At 36.4% G+C, this 15,243-nt stretch overlaps 1 protein-coding gene across 3 annotated transcripts in view; it reads right to left on the bottom strand.

Moving 5' to 3' along the window:
- Window positions 1-15,243, bottom strand: part of LOC150107973 (katanin-interacting protein-like) — a 726,539-nt gene that overhangs the window by 343,174 nt on the left and 368,122 nt on the right. The window lies entirely within an intron of this gene.

Here is a 15,243-nt window from a genome sequence, read left to right as displayed (position 1 = left end):
GCATTCAGAAGAGTTATTCTTTCATATTCATTCTTTCTTTTACTTGCAGAGCAAGTTTCTTTTCATACTCACACTTAGCTTTCCGTACAACAGTTGTGACTATTCTAGCCTGCTGTTTATAATTTTCATAATGGACATGATCCTTATGTACACAGTATTCCTTCAACATCATCTCTTTCTTATGAATTATCTTCCTTAATAAGATTAAATATCCATTTGACTCCTACCTTATTTATTCTTTGAACTCTCAGGACACATTCTGATATTGCATCGTTTAAGTATTTATTAAATACTTTCCATGCACTGTTGATATTTTTCCCATCAAGCAACCAATACCATTCTGCTGAACTCGGTATACTCCTCACTTGGCCATATTTCCTGCTTTGTAGTTCAGCGTGTGACCTTTTCTGAATGGAACATTCATAAACTTAGTCACACAGGTGAGAACAACATGATCACTGTCACCAAGCAGAGGTAGAAGTAAACTGAAACATCCTCTGACACTATAAACAAATCTAACACTCTTTGATATCAAGTTCCTTCTGTCACATGTTGCTTGAGGAAGTTGTCTTGCAACAGTTCAATAAATTCAGTTTCACTTCTCTGAGATTTTACTGCTACCCAATCAATATTTGGATAATTAAACTCTCCCATTATGATTACTCTTTTCACACCCATTGTCTCTATTTGGTGAGGCATTTCTTTATCAGTAGCAGCTGATCCACCAGGTCTGTAACAACACCCTCACAATGAACTGATTTTTTAAGATTCCACCTCACACTAGATGGCTTCAAACTCACTGCCAGATGAAAAATTGTTACTAGTACTACTATCATAGGTCTCAACACTAACTGGATTCAAGTCACCTGATATCATTAGCAGCATGCCCCCCTCCTCTCCTATCCTGTCTATCCTTCCTAAAAATACTATACCCTTTAACATTCAATACCAATTAGTATGCCTGATTCTAATAGCCAGGTCTCACTAATGCCTACATTCTGGGGTCCTAACATACTGACCAAGGCAACAAAAACCCCTAGAAGTATCAAAAACCCCTTGGTTTCTGATACTCCTAGCCAGTGCTGTAAGTAGGTAGGTGCAATGGGTGCAGAGGGCCCAGGGGGGCCTGAAATGGGGTATAAAAAAATACCAGTATTATATTTTCATTTTTAAATTTTAAATTTCACATCATACAGTTGAAGAAGAAAAGGACATAGACACTAAAATATCAAACTTTGTCAAAGTAAACAGCATAACAAATAATATATTTAAGCCATCCCTACCACAAAAACACACTAGAATCAGACTATATAATGTCTTGTCAAAACCAACTCTACTATACCAAAGCGAACATGGACCATAAAAAGGAAAGATGAAAAACAAATTTGAAAACAGCTGTTATTCTCAGAAATGAAATTTCTCAGAAAAACAGCTGGGTATACCAAGTGGGACCATAAAACAAATGAAGAAATTTTACTATCCCTGAATATGAAACCAATTAATTACTACATAAGACAGTATAAACAAAAATGGATAGAACATTTAAATCGAATGGACAACAGCAGACTACCGAAAATATTATAAAAGTATAAAATAAGTGGAAAAAGAAGAATTGGAAAACCGAGAAAGAGATAGCATGAGATCAAAACAGGCCACCTGGCCTAAAATCCATGTTAGGAAGAAGAAATTTTAAATTTTGCCACTGTTGGGGGGCTGATTCCATAACGTTTTTGATTAAAGTTAAAAATTAACCAATCTATTCCTATAATTTTTTTTTCTGAAAAAAATGGGGGAGGGGCAAAAATAAAATCTTGCACAGGGCACATGAAAAGCTAGTTACGCACTTCTAGCATTCGTGCATAGACTTAATAATCTATCTACATGTTCTTTTGTATACTCTTGTCTGGGATCTGCATGACACAGTTGGACAACTTACAGATCTCTATTTTTCTCTAGTCCCTTATAAATGCAGACATCTTTGTACACATTTGATGGGTTCAAACCAGACGAACACAAAGTCGAAATCATTCTCTCCTCATAATCATTTCCATAATAATGCCCATTCTCATCATTAGCACAATTATACATCATTATTGCTCTTACACTCATATTCTCACCATTCCTCCCATTATAATTAGTTTCCCTGACACTCTGTGTTAGGTCACATACCAGTTGTTAGTTTTTCAAGACTCTTGATACCAAACACATTCAGGTGTAGACCATCCTTTTTATACAAATTTAATCTTCCCTCACGCTCACTCCATATATCCAAAAACTCTCATCCATTCCTTCTACACAGCATGAGCATCTAATCATTTACCATCATAGCCCTTCTTCTTAATTCAATGTTATCATATAGAGGTAATATACTTACTATTTTCACTTTCTCACTCTCACCTTGTCCAACAACCTTTTCATATCCCCTCTCATACTGAACTTATCAATAGTTAAGTTTTTAGTACTTACTATAATTACAATCTTGTTTACTTTTTGTGTTTGAATTGCTTGCATTAAATTTTTAATTTTTGCTCCAGGAAAACTCTCAAAGTTATAACCCACTCGTTAACAGCATGTTTTATGATAGAGTCTCCATACCAAATAACATCCTCCTTTTTACAAACAATGTTACTTACCTGATTTTTGTTACTTACGGACTTACCTGATTCTGTGCTTTGTTGTGCTTAGTTTGCTGCTTAATTTTCTTTTCCTTCCTATGTTCATTCAAACAGCTGTCGACTTTCTGCAATTCCCGTGTCATCTATCAGATAATTTGCTATTATGGAGGTTAACTTATTTGCAATAACTTCCTCAATATCTTCAATAACTCGCTTAGCTGGCAAGCCTTCTTGTTCTGAACTTTGCTGCTCTTTTTAGCATTACGTTTCTTGTGTATTTTTGGCACCATTTTAAATTTATTATTATTAAAATATCTTAACAAAAATATGTTAAGATATGATAGGATTTGATGGAATATCAGCTGACATTTTATGAGAATGTTCAAGAAAACTGGCAGTGTAAAAATTAATTCCTTTTTTTTTTTTTTTTTTTTTTTTTGTCATAGAATAATCATAAACTCCAATTTTATCAAACACTTAGCTGGCATCATCAATATCTATCAGAAGATTAAAATAGTTCTTAAAAGGCTCTGTCTTGAATTTACATATACATTGTGAGATAATACATTCAAACACGAACTAATTCTTCAATGAAGTTTCTCACATTAGTTTCACTAGGAAATGTTTAATAATACCACTCATTCAAGCTTGGCTAGCTGGCTCCAACAACACGAAATTTGACCAAGTTCTCCAGACACAAGTAACACTATCACACGTTAGTTATAGAATAGATATTCTTACCGGTATGATCATCATAGCTTGCACATTATGGAAAACTCTTACAACACTTCTAGGTACTCAATAATCTTCCGCTATAAGCAACACAAAACTTATGCTATTCCTGAGTTCAATAACTTATTTGTTAAGACTGCAAAATGTATTTTCTTGCTCTTAATAACTTATCTTACGATAAATCTCGATCATATTATTATTCTTTCACTCGGGTAGATTCCTTTATAAGGTGACAGGAAACTATAAATCGAAGTAAGATTCATTAAAATCAGAACAAGTTTCCAAATCTTTGTTACGTCGTACGATCCCAGGTTAGATCACATCTCACGACCTTCCTACACTCTCTCCATTTTCTTTCTGGTTCCTTCTTCCTATATCCCATAAATCCTCTCTCTTTTTCCCACCCAAACTTGTTTTACTCCGCTCTTTCAGTTTACAAAGAAATTCCCACGTGATTGTTGTACAGTTCCCAACGCTAAGGCATGCGCTATCTCGAAATAACTTAGTTTTCTGACAGCAGTCAATCAAATCACATTAGCAGAGTCCCTTAGAAATACTTTCACTTTCAGTAACAACAAATAAAATGCATATATTACAGTTCGCTTAGGATACATTTACAAGTTAATATAAAGAATTTATATAAGATAAATAACTAAAAAAAAAATTACAATATTATTTCAATGAACAAAAAGCAGTAAGTGTTTAAATTACAATTTACTTAGGAGCAAACTTAGCTCAGGAAATGCAATTCATGTTAAATCATGAATGAAGTATTAATAATCATAAAATTCTTCATTCACATTTAACACCTGGTTCTGCACATCCATTTTCACTTCACACGACAACACTTTTTCCAGTCTCTGCACACCAATCCATTCAAATGCAGGCCATCCATCTTGAATAAATCCTTCCGCCCATCAAACTCATTCCACATGTCCATGAATTCCACATCACACCGTCTGTATAACCTGCACATAAAGTAATTTGCGATTATGGCCCTCCTTCTAAACTCCTCTCTGTCGTACCGCAGCAACAGACTTACCATCCTAACTCTGTCATTCTTTTCTTTCACTACCTTTAACAATACTTTCAAGTCCTCTCTCATAAAAAATTTATCTCCTTTCAATTCATTTGTACCCACCACAACTATCAATTCTTTCACCCTCTGTTTTTGTGCCATAATACTCTCACTTATATCCTTAAATTTTGCACCCAGTAAGTACGATTTAGTTAAACTCCCATCTATCACACCTCTTAATAACGAGTCACCATACAAAACTCTTTCCTTCATTCCTGAAACTCTCCCACTCTTACGCTTATTTTTCCTTTCAAACACTTGTTTATTTCCGTTAGCCGAGGCACTCTGGAAAGAGTTTTGCAGCTGCTCCTGTGCACTATGTATTACTCCGCGTAACCTTGCGATCTCACTCCTTAGAAATAATTCCTCATTTTTTTCATCATTTAAACCATTTTCTCTCTCTGTATAATTGCTTTCACTCTCTCTCTTTGATCACCGCTCTCATTGCAATCTTGTACAACATCGTAATTCCCTATCAAGCCACTATTTTCACTCACATTCTGGCTTTCTTCAGCCACAACAATCTCATGACCTGACACATACTTCAATTCCTCACTTTCCTTATACTTTCTGCACAGTCTCCCACCACTATCATTTTCCATCCAAACTCCGGCCTCTTTCTGGAAAGCATACATCTCACACATATCACACTGGACAAACTCCCTCACATTAAAGTTTTTAAACAAAGGCGTCGCATTTTTGGACGGCATTGTTTTTCGTCGCATTGGCACCATGTGCTGTTCTATGAAACGTATCTTTAAAATACTAATTAACAGAATTCACACGAAATCACACAGACACAACAAGCTACCAAAAATAAACAACACTACGTTAAGATTTAAACCAATATTCCAATTTTCACTCAAAATTATACTCAGCTTTCGGGAGATCTCTGAAAACACTACACACCATGTAGCCCTCTAGCGGCTAATTCAATGTAATGAAGATGTAAGTCAAACGACTTACGAAACTTGTCGGGTTTTATTTCTTTATTGTGCTTTTAGCTTAATAAAAATGTGGTCCAATTATCGGAATATGCCTAATGAACTTCTAAACCACAGAAACCTCAACTTACAAAAGGGAGAAGTGTATTGTGGAACAGAAGACTGTTCCACAATACAACAGTTGCAGAGATGAAGCTGGAGAAAAAGAAACCTGTTCTTTGGGTTTTCAAGGTGCATTGTGAAGAGAAGTTGAGCAGCAGCTGCATGTGTTCCATGAGCTTAGTACTAAGTGAGGAAATTATTGATGTTATTTCAGATGAGCATTTCCCACAGAAATATTTGTAGAATACACAGTGAGGAAACCAAACATCTGCAAAAGTGGGGGAAGCAAGTTGGTAAGAGATGGGTCATTAATAAGTCTAAATACTCTCCTCTGTTTTGAGTCAAGTATTTTGAGGGAGTTTTTAGGGGGCCCCATTCCATATGTGAGAGCAGTATTCAATAGCTGGACAGATTTCTGATTTGTATAATCTTACAGATAAACTTAGGTGTTGATGGTTATTCATGACTTACTTTTCACGGTATTAACAACACTTCACACACTTTTATCACAAAGAACATCTTTGTGATAAAAGTGTGTGAGGTGTTGTTAATACCGTGAAAAGTAAGTCATGATTTGTATAAGGTTAACAGCTGTTTGAAGGTGAAGTAATGTTTTGAGTGAAAGGGAAATCTTAGTTTCTTAGAAGCAGAGGATGCAATGGGTTTGACGTGTTTATGCCAGAAGAGGCTTGATGTCAGGATAATTTAAAGAAAAGAAATCACAAATTGTTTGGAATTTGGGTGTTGTCAAAAATAATACTGGAAAAATTTATTTATTTATTATTTTTTTTAATGAGAAATAAGACAGATCTGGATTTTATTTGAAGTTGACGAGGTTATCTGAACCCCCATTGGAGGATGGCTTCAGGGGCGAACGCTGTCTTGAAATTCACGCTTGCTCTTGTTATCATTCAGGGAGTGAGACGTGTGATTGAAGTCTGATTAGTGGAATAATGAATTACTGATAATTTAAAACTATATATTTAGAAATTTATGTACATTTAATCATACAAATACAACATTTATTTTACAAATGATATTCTATCTTTTTCAATTTAGCTACTTGAATACAAATTCTACCCTACGGTTCTTCTTTATGAACTGGTCAATAACATTGTCATAAAAAGATGGTTGTAAATTAATTTCTCAAGCAACACTGGAAAGGCTGGATGAATCTCACTGGCTAGAGCTATTTTGACTGGGTATGGCCTGTGTTTAAGACGACGTGAAGGGAGCAGAAATGGCTATGAACACTAATGAAATCACAGTGCTGCAGCGAGGATCTGGAAGCTCCTACAACCGAGCAAGCCAAGGTAGCTTTGACTAGACAAGCAAGCATCAGCCTTCGATACACAACACTAAGCTCAATTATTGCTGCGCAAGCTTAAGATGTCTTCTGTCTACAAAAATAAAAGCCTAAATGGAATGCTTATAAATGCATGCATTTATCATCATCGTCATCATCATCAAATTCCTGCCATGTACCCTCAAGGGGTGTACAGGATATGATAGTACCACATGAAAAAAATTACATTATTATTAATTTCCTATCTACAATTTTCTTCCAAATCAGTCTGTTACTTGTCAAGATTCCAACATTATCAGATCTTATATTTCTATCGTCTAAAGCACTTTGTACCGTATCAATCCACCTATATCTTGGTCTTCCTCTGGGTCGTTTTGTGCCTGGCAGAGAACACTTGTTTTGCTAATCTTTCTTCGCCCATTCTGTTTAAGTGACCATACCACCTGAGATTAGCTCTGCTAACGCATTCCTGGATGCTGACAATGTTAAGTATTTTCCTAACATCCTCGTTTTTAATATGATATTGCCATTGATGCCATCTGTTCACACCTATAATCTTTCTCAGGACTCTCATATCTGTGGTCTCTAGTCTTTGGTCAAGTGTTTTACTTCTGACCTAGCTCTCAGATCCATAAGTTAAAACTGGTTTGAACACTGTCTTGTATAGAGCTAATTTAGTGTTCTGACTAATTTCTCTCTGATTTCTCAACATGCATGCCATGTTGTACCAAAATATAGAATGATGGTACAACATGGCATGCATTTATTAACAAATAAATATTACTTCTTTCTCAATTAATGAGCTTGAGCAGCAAGCATAGCAAGCATGGAGAATTCGTCCCTGGTTGGCTTGGAGATCAGAATTAAGGGGGGTGGGTGTTTGATGTTCTGTAGGTTGAGGTGCGTTGTGTAGAGTGAGGTTTACCAAATGAAAGGGAGGAGTGCAATGTGTTGTCATCTGCAAAACTGTGCATTGGGTTGGAGGTCAACTGAAGTAGGTCATTGATATATAGTAGAAAGAGGGTTGGTGAGAGTATAGAATCTTGTGGAACCCCAGCATTAGGTAAATGGTGGGAAGATAAGGAACCATCCACCACCACCACCACACAGTGTGCACCCAGACAGAAAACTGATAATCCAACTGCAGAAGTCCTGGGACAGACCAAATGATAATCATTTACTTAGTAAGTCTTTGTGCCAGACCTGGTCAAAAGCTTTGGAGATATCAAGTGCAAACACTTGAAATTCACCAAACTTCTCCATGGCATTTGTTCACAGATGGGCGACATATGCGAGAAGATCTCCTGTTGATCAGCAGTGACAGAATCCATACTGGTGGTTGTTTATTAGGTGGGTGCCTTCAAGGAAGTGTAGAAGTTGGGAATTGATGATTTTCTCCATTAGACAGGACTGGGCAGTAGTTGGATGGCAGTGACTTGTTGCCTTCTTGGGAATGGGTTGAATATAGCCTAATTTTCAGGTTGTGGGATAAATATCAGTGGAGTAAGAGAGTATATTCAGGTGACATAGGATAGGAGTCACTTCTGGTGCACAAATTTTAAGGACAACTGCAGGAATGCCATCAGGGCCAAGAGACTTTTTTGTGTCTAATTTGGACAGGATTTTTCTGATCTCCTTCTGGCAAAAGGATATAGGGGACACTGTGTGTTGGGCATCTTGAATGGTTGGGGGCATTTACCATTATCAGTTACGCATTGGAAGCAAAGTGTGAAGCCAGGAAATTGGCTTTTTCTGTGAGTGATGATGCAATGGAGCCATCTGGGTATGACAGGGGTGGGAATAGTGTTGGACAGAAGTTACAGCCAATTACTTTGACAAGAGACCAAAAGGCTCGGCTGCCATTTGGACAGGCTGCTAGTTTCCTGCTTTTTGCTCTTTCAAACTCTGTTTTAGAAGCACTGATTTTTTTTTTTTTTTTTTTTTTTTTTTTTGTTGTTGTTGTTGTTGTTGTTGCATGTATTCCAGGCTTGAGTATAAGCTCTAAAGGAGGATGGAGTTCTTGATTTGATTTTGCACCAGTTGTGGTATGCTTGGTTTTTAATTTGTACAGCCTTGGCACATTTTTTGGAGAAGCAGAGTTTAGTTAGGGAATGACAGTTCAGAGTAGTGTGGGATGCATGTTGGTTAGGATTACTTTGTTGATAAGTTCGGTGCATGTTTCAGTTGGAAGGCTGGAAACATGGGAATGAGGCACAGAAGTCATGGAGGCTGTCCCGCTTGGCATTGTTATAGTGCCAAACTACTCTTATTTGAGAGTGGCTGTGTAACCATCACAGCCACTCTCATGGGGAAGAGGAGATGAATACTAGATTGTGGTCCAAATTACTGGGAGGGAGGGGGGGACTCCACTACATTCACTGTGTATTTGGAAGGGTCATTGGTAAGAAAGAGATCTAGGATGTTTGACATAGTCATCATCATGTCTTTCCATGCCTACTAACACATAAGGCTGCAATGTTGGTTTTCCATCTGCTCCTATCCCTCACAGCTCACTCCTATCCAACTTGCTCATCTTACCTCCTTCATTTCGGATTCAATCATTCTTCTCCATGTTCATTTTGGGCGACCTCTAGAGAATCACCCTTCTGAAGCCCAACTCAGTGCTACTTGGGGAATTCTGTTTATCCCCCATGTGAAGAACATGTCGTGTCCATTTCCATCTTCTTAAGTGAATTTCTCCATTTAATGACTCGGAGAAAGTTTTCTTTAAAAGTTCCTCATTAGTGATTTATTTTGCAAAGAGATTTTTAAAATTCTTCTTAAATATTTGTTTTAGGCAATGTCCAATTTATTACTTCGTGGCTTGGTAAGTTTCCAAGTTTCAGAGCCATATAGCAGTACTGCTTACACAATAGATTTACAGATATTAATTTTCACTTTAACTGTAATATTTGATGTTTTCCATAATTTATTTAATTACCTGAAACAATTTTGTGTTTTAGCAATTATTTGTAAATTGTCTTCGTTGGTGCCACCTTGTACTGATCCAAGGTACGTAAAAATATCGACATTTTCAATTGTTTCATTTTTTAACTTAATTTCTTTATTTGATTTTTCATTTATTCGCATGACCTTGGTTTTCTTCTTGTTTACATGAAGATCCACAGTTTCTGCACAGCAAGCAAAGTCATCAGTTTTTAGCTCTAAGTCATTTAACCTGGAGGACAGGAGCACTATGTCATCAGCAAAATCAAGATCTTCCAGTGTGGATGTAAAGTCCCAACGTATTCCTCTCTTTTGATGATTAATTGAGTTTTTCATAATCCAATGAATTAAAATTATAAATAATAGACCAGATAGAACACAACCCTGCCTAACCCCAGTTTCAATGATAAAGAAGTCTAAGTTTTCCATCTACTTCCACGCAAGACTTTCTGCCATTATACATATTCTTAATAATGTTGAGAAATTTATTAGGTATTCCGTATTCTTCTAATATTTTCCAAAGTTTCTCTCTATCTACTGAATCGAATGCTTTACTAAAATTAATGAAGTTTAGGTAAAGTGGAGCCTGAAATTCTATACGTTGTTCGATTATATTTCTAAGAGTGAATATTTGTTGGATGGTTCCGCAACCAGTTTGGACACCTGCCTATTCTTCTCTTAATAAATTTTTGATTTCTGTTTTTAATCTATTAATTAAAATTTTTGTAAAAACTTTTAATTAATTAAAATTGAAAGCAAACTTATTCCTCTCCAATTTTCACACTTGGTCAAATCTTCCTTTTTGGGTTTTTTTATAATTACTGCATCTTTCCATTGTTGAGGAATTTTTTTCTGACTTCCATATTTCATTGTATAACCTTTGTAATTTGGTAGTAGTTGTGTCAAGATCAGCTTTTAATATTTTGGTGCTGATATTATCATTTTTGCATGGTTAGTTAGATTTTAGTGCCTTCAGGGCATCTTTGACTTTGCTCAAGGAAATCTCGTCTTCGGAAATGTTCAGAGTGGGTATTACACTAGTTGTAATATTTTGCACCTGTTGAGATCCTGTATCTACCTTTACATTCAAAGTTTCATCAAAATATTCTCTCCATCTTGCTTCGATTTTGGAGTCAATTGTCAATAAATTTCCTTGTTTGTCTCTAATGGAGGAAGGGATTGCTTTTTTGTTACCGTTGATTCATTTTATATAATCTGATAGTGTTGTCTAATTTGTTCATTTTCTGCAGCATGTTGAGCTTCTTTTGCTAATTCAACAATATATTTTCTCTTGTCAGCTCCTTCAGCTCTCTTTACACTTTTGTTTAGTTCATTATAGCGATTACGTACCTTATATAATCATTCTGAATTTGTATTGTTGATTATTGATTTTATCTTTTTCTCTTTTTGATGATATTCCAAGTTTCTGCAGTTAACCATTTATTTTTCTTCATTAATCAGTTACATCTTTAGCAACTTCACTGTAGGCATTCCTGAAAATTTTCCAATATTCTTCTACTTTGTTGTTTTTTATTGTAATATATTGATTTTCCTCTATTTCTAATATATTCACTGTTCTTTTGTATTTTTGTACACTAAAATACACAAAGATTATTGAAGGAAAAATGAAAGAGTTTGAGAACAGGAACCAAACCTTGGAGATTCAGTGGCAAGCCTTGAAAAAAAAACCCTGAATGATTCAGGGTTTTCTTCAAGGATATTCTCCATAATTCGCCATACTTGAAGTAGAAAAAGCCATCAAAGGCTTGAAATGTGGAAAGGCAGCAGGAGTAGATGATATTCGACCAGAAATGCTGAAGTATGGTGGTATAAAAGTCTTACAGTGGCTGCATTGCATAGTTCAGAATGCCTGGACAGAGGGACTAATTCCCAATAATTAGAGTAGAGCTCTCACAGTACCTATATATAAAAAGGGAAATAAAACTGAATGTGAAAATTACAGAGGTATATCCCTATTGAGTGTTCCTGGTAAGATATATGCAAGTATACTTGAGAAACAGTTGAGAAGAATTGTGGAAGAAAAGATTGGTGAAGAACAAGCTGGATTCAGGTCAAATAGAGGCTGTCAGGATCAGATCTTCACTTTACGACAAATAGTCGAGAAAGCATGGGAATATAACAAAGATCTGTATTTAAGTTTTGTCGATTTGGAAAAGGCATATGACAAGGTGCCAAGAGAGAAGCTATTCAATACGCTACAGTTATATGATGTCACTGGGGCATTATATCAAGTAATACTTAGTCTTTATTTGAGTTGTAAGTAAGCAGTTAGAATTGAAGGAAGTACAGGAAAATAGTTTAATGTTAAATATCTGGTGTGAAACAAGCATGTACATTATCCCCTCTGTTATTCATTATCTATATGGATCACATATGACATTATGAAGGAAAGTGGTATTAAACATGATATCAAAATTGGAGATGTTAATGTCAGCTCTTTGCTTTATGCAGACGATGTTATACTTCTAAATAAATCTGCTACAAGATTCTCTGACTAAAAGGTCAGCAATAAAAAGACAAGGACAATGAAAATAGGCAGAATCATTGAAAATGTCAACTGTGTTATGAATGGAGAACCTGTGGAACAAGCAAAACATTTCAGCTACTTAGGCACAATTTTTAGTGAAGATGATAAATTAAATATGGAAATAGACAACCGAATCAACAAAGCTGGTATGGTGGGAAGTCAATTGAATAAATTCATATGGAATAAGAGAGAAATTAGTCGGAACACTAAATTAGCTATATACAGTGTTCAAACCAGTTTTAACTTATGGATCTGAGAGCTGGATCAAAAGTAAAACACTTGACCAAAGACTAGAGACCGCAGATATGAATCCTGAGAAAGATTAGAGGCGTGAACAGATGGCATCAATGGCAATATCATATTAAAAATGAGGATATTAGGAAAGAACTTGACATTGTCAGCATCCAGGAATGCGTTAGCAGAGCTAATCTCAGGTGGTATGGTCACTTAAACAGAATGGGCGAGGAACAATTAGCAAAACAAGTGTTCTCTGCCAAGTTGGCAGGAAAATGACCCTGATGGAGACCAATTATTATAATATTATTATATTAATAATAATAATAGATATATTATTATTATTATTATTGTTCCGGGAAACTCCAAGGAGTCGACAGACTCATCGAGGGAGGCCCTAACATCATGTCAAGAACAACTATTCAACATTCACACAGTATCTATCATACCTTGCCTTGAACTCATTCACGGTCGTAGCACCCACAACAGACTCTGGAAGCTTATTCCACTCATTTACCACTCTCCAAGTAAAGAACCTAGCTCTAACACCCTTGTCAACCACGCTCTTGCCCAGCTTCCATGCATGGCCCCTAGTCCTCCCACCACCAGTCATATTTTCAAAAATATCTTCTGGATCAATCTCATAAAAACCCTTCAGTAATTTGAATGTCTCAATCATATCACCCCTCCTTCGCCTATCGTCCAATTTCTGCAACCCACAAATCTTCAACCTATTCTCATAAGGTTCATTCCACAGACCTGCTATCATCTTGGTCACTCGTCTCTGGACCCTCTCCACTTCCTCCCTATCACGAAGAAACCCTGGTGCCCATAGCTGGGCACAGAAGTCCAGATGGGGTCTTATCAAGGCTCGATACAGAGGAACAACAACTTGTTCGTCTCTGCATGTTAAAGTATTTTTCAGAAGCCAAGTGATTTGGTGAGCTGTTTTAGTTACTTTTGCAATGTACCCCCTAAACTTCAACTCCCTATCCACCAACACTCCCAAATCCCTGGTCTCATCAATCTCCTGGAGTATGATTCCACCAATGCGATATACTGCTGCTATTCTTTTCACCCCAAAGTGCATAACCTTACACTTTGCCACATTAAATTGACATCCATTTTTCCTAGCCCAGTCCTCCAAACTATCCAAATCATTCTGTAAAATTTTGACATCTTGTGCACTAACAATTGCTCTACCCAACTTTGCATCATCAGCAAACAAGTGAACACTTCCTCTCAGATCCTTTCCAATATCATTGATGAACAAATTGAAAAGCAGTGGTCCAAGAACAGAGCCCTGTGGCACTCCACTAGTCACAAGACATCTTTTAGACTCCACTCCTGAATAAACCACTCTTTGATATCTCTCCTTCAACCACCCTCTTATCCATCTCACCAACCCTATATCTATACCCATCTGCTCCAGTTTACTGATTAGGGTTCCATGTGGTATCCTATCAAAGGCCTTGGCAAGGTCCAGTAGTATCACTGTAAACCCATTACCCCTATCCAGTTCAGCCATCACTGTGTTATAAAACGTGAGCAAGTTACTGAGGCATGATCTACCCTTCACAAAACCATGTTGTCCCCCATACAATATCCCATTTTCATCTATCCAATCCTGTATTCTTTTCTTGACTAATTTCTCTAAGACCTTGACAATGATTCCTGATATGCTAATCGGTCGGTAATTTACAACAGCAGTCTTGATGGAAGATGCCTTAGACGATAGAAATATAAGATCTGGTAATGTTGGAGTCTTGAGATGTAACAGACTGATTTGGAGGAAAATTGTAGATAGGAAGTTGGTAATGATGTAAATTTTTCATGTAGTACTATCATATCCTGTACACCCCTTGAGGGTACATGGCAGGAATTTGATGATGATGAATCTGTTCTTTATCTCCAAAGCAAACTTTTCCTCTTCTTTCTTTAATTTTTCAATATCAAATGCAGTTCTTGAACTTTTTTCCTTTCTTAATACACTTTGAAGTTTTAAATTTCAACTTCATTACTTACCAGTGGTCAGAACCAAGATCAGCACCACGTTTGACTCTCATATCAAGCATGAATCTTATGAATTTACTACTGATAGCAACATGATCGATTTTGTTTCTTGTACTGCCATCCGGCACGATTCAAGTCAATTTATATATCTCTTTATGCTTGAATTTACTTCCTCCAATAACAAAGTTGTTCAATTTCACAAAAGGATACAAACATCATGCCATTTTCATTTCGGTCTCCACAAGCCTTGAAACTTAAGGAGTTCTCTTCTGCACATGCTGTTTTACCCACTTTTGCATTAAGATAGCCAATGAGTATTATCATATCGTGTTTTGGAATAGAATTTATTACCTTTTGGAGTTGTTCATGGAAACATTCTTTTATTTCTTCATCTGCATCATTAGTAGCATGTAAACCTGCACAACAGAAAGTTTGATAAATTTGGAATAGAACCTTATGGCCAAGTTGGATAAAGGGAATAGATACACTATGATAGGCATTTGATAGGATACCACACGAAAGGCTGTTGCATAAACTGGAAAATATGGGATTGGAATATAATCTGTTGACTTGGATCAAGGGATGGTTGACAGACAGATATCAAAAAGTGGTATACAGTGGGTGTGAATCTGCCAGATTTAAGGTTTTAAATCTTGCAGAACCAGTGGTGTACCTCAGGGTTCAGTCCTTGGGCCATTATTGTTCATTCTATCCATTAATGACAT

Source organism: Typopeltis vanoorti, chromosome 3, assembly GCF_054136105.1.
Source record: "Typopeltis vanoorti isolate ZY-2024b chromosome 3, IOZ_Tvanoo_1.0, whole genome shotgun sequence".
In the NCBI taxonomy this organism is placed as follows: domain Eukaryota; kingdom Metazoa; phylum Arthropoda; class Arachnida; order Uropygi; family Thelyphonidae; genus Typopeltis; species Typopeltis vanoorti.
Note: the sequence above shows the minus strand (reverse complement) of the source record. Positions and strands in the feature narration are given on the sequence as shown.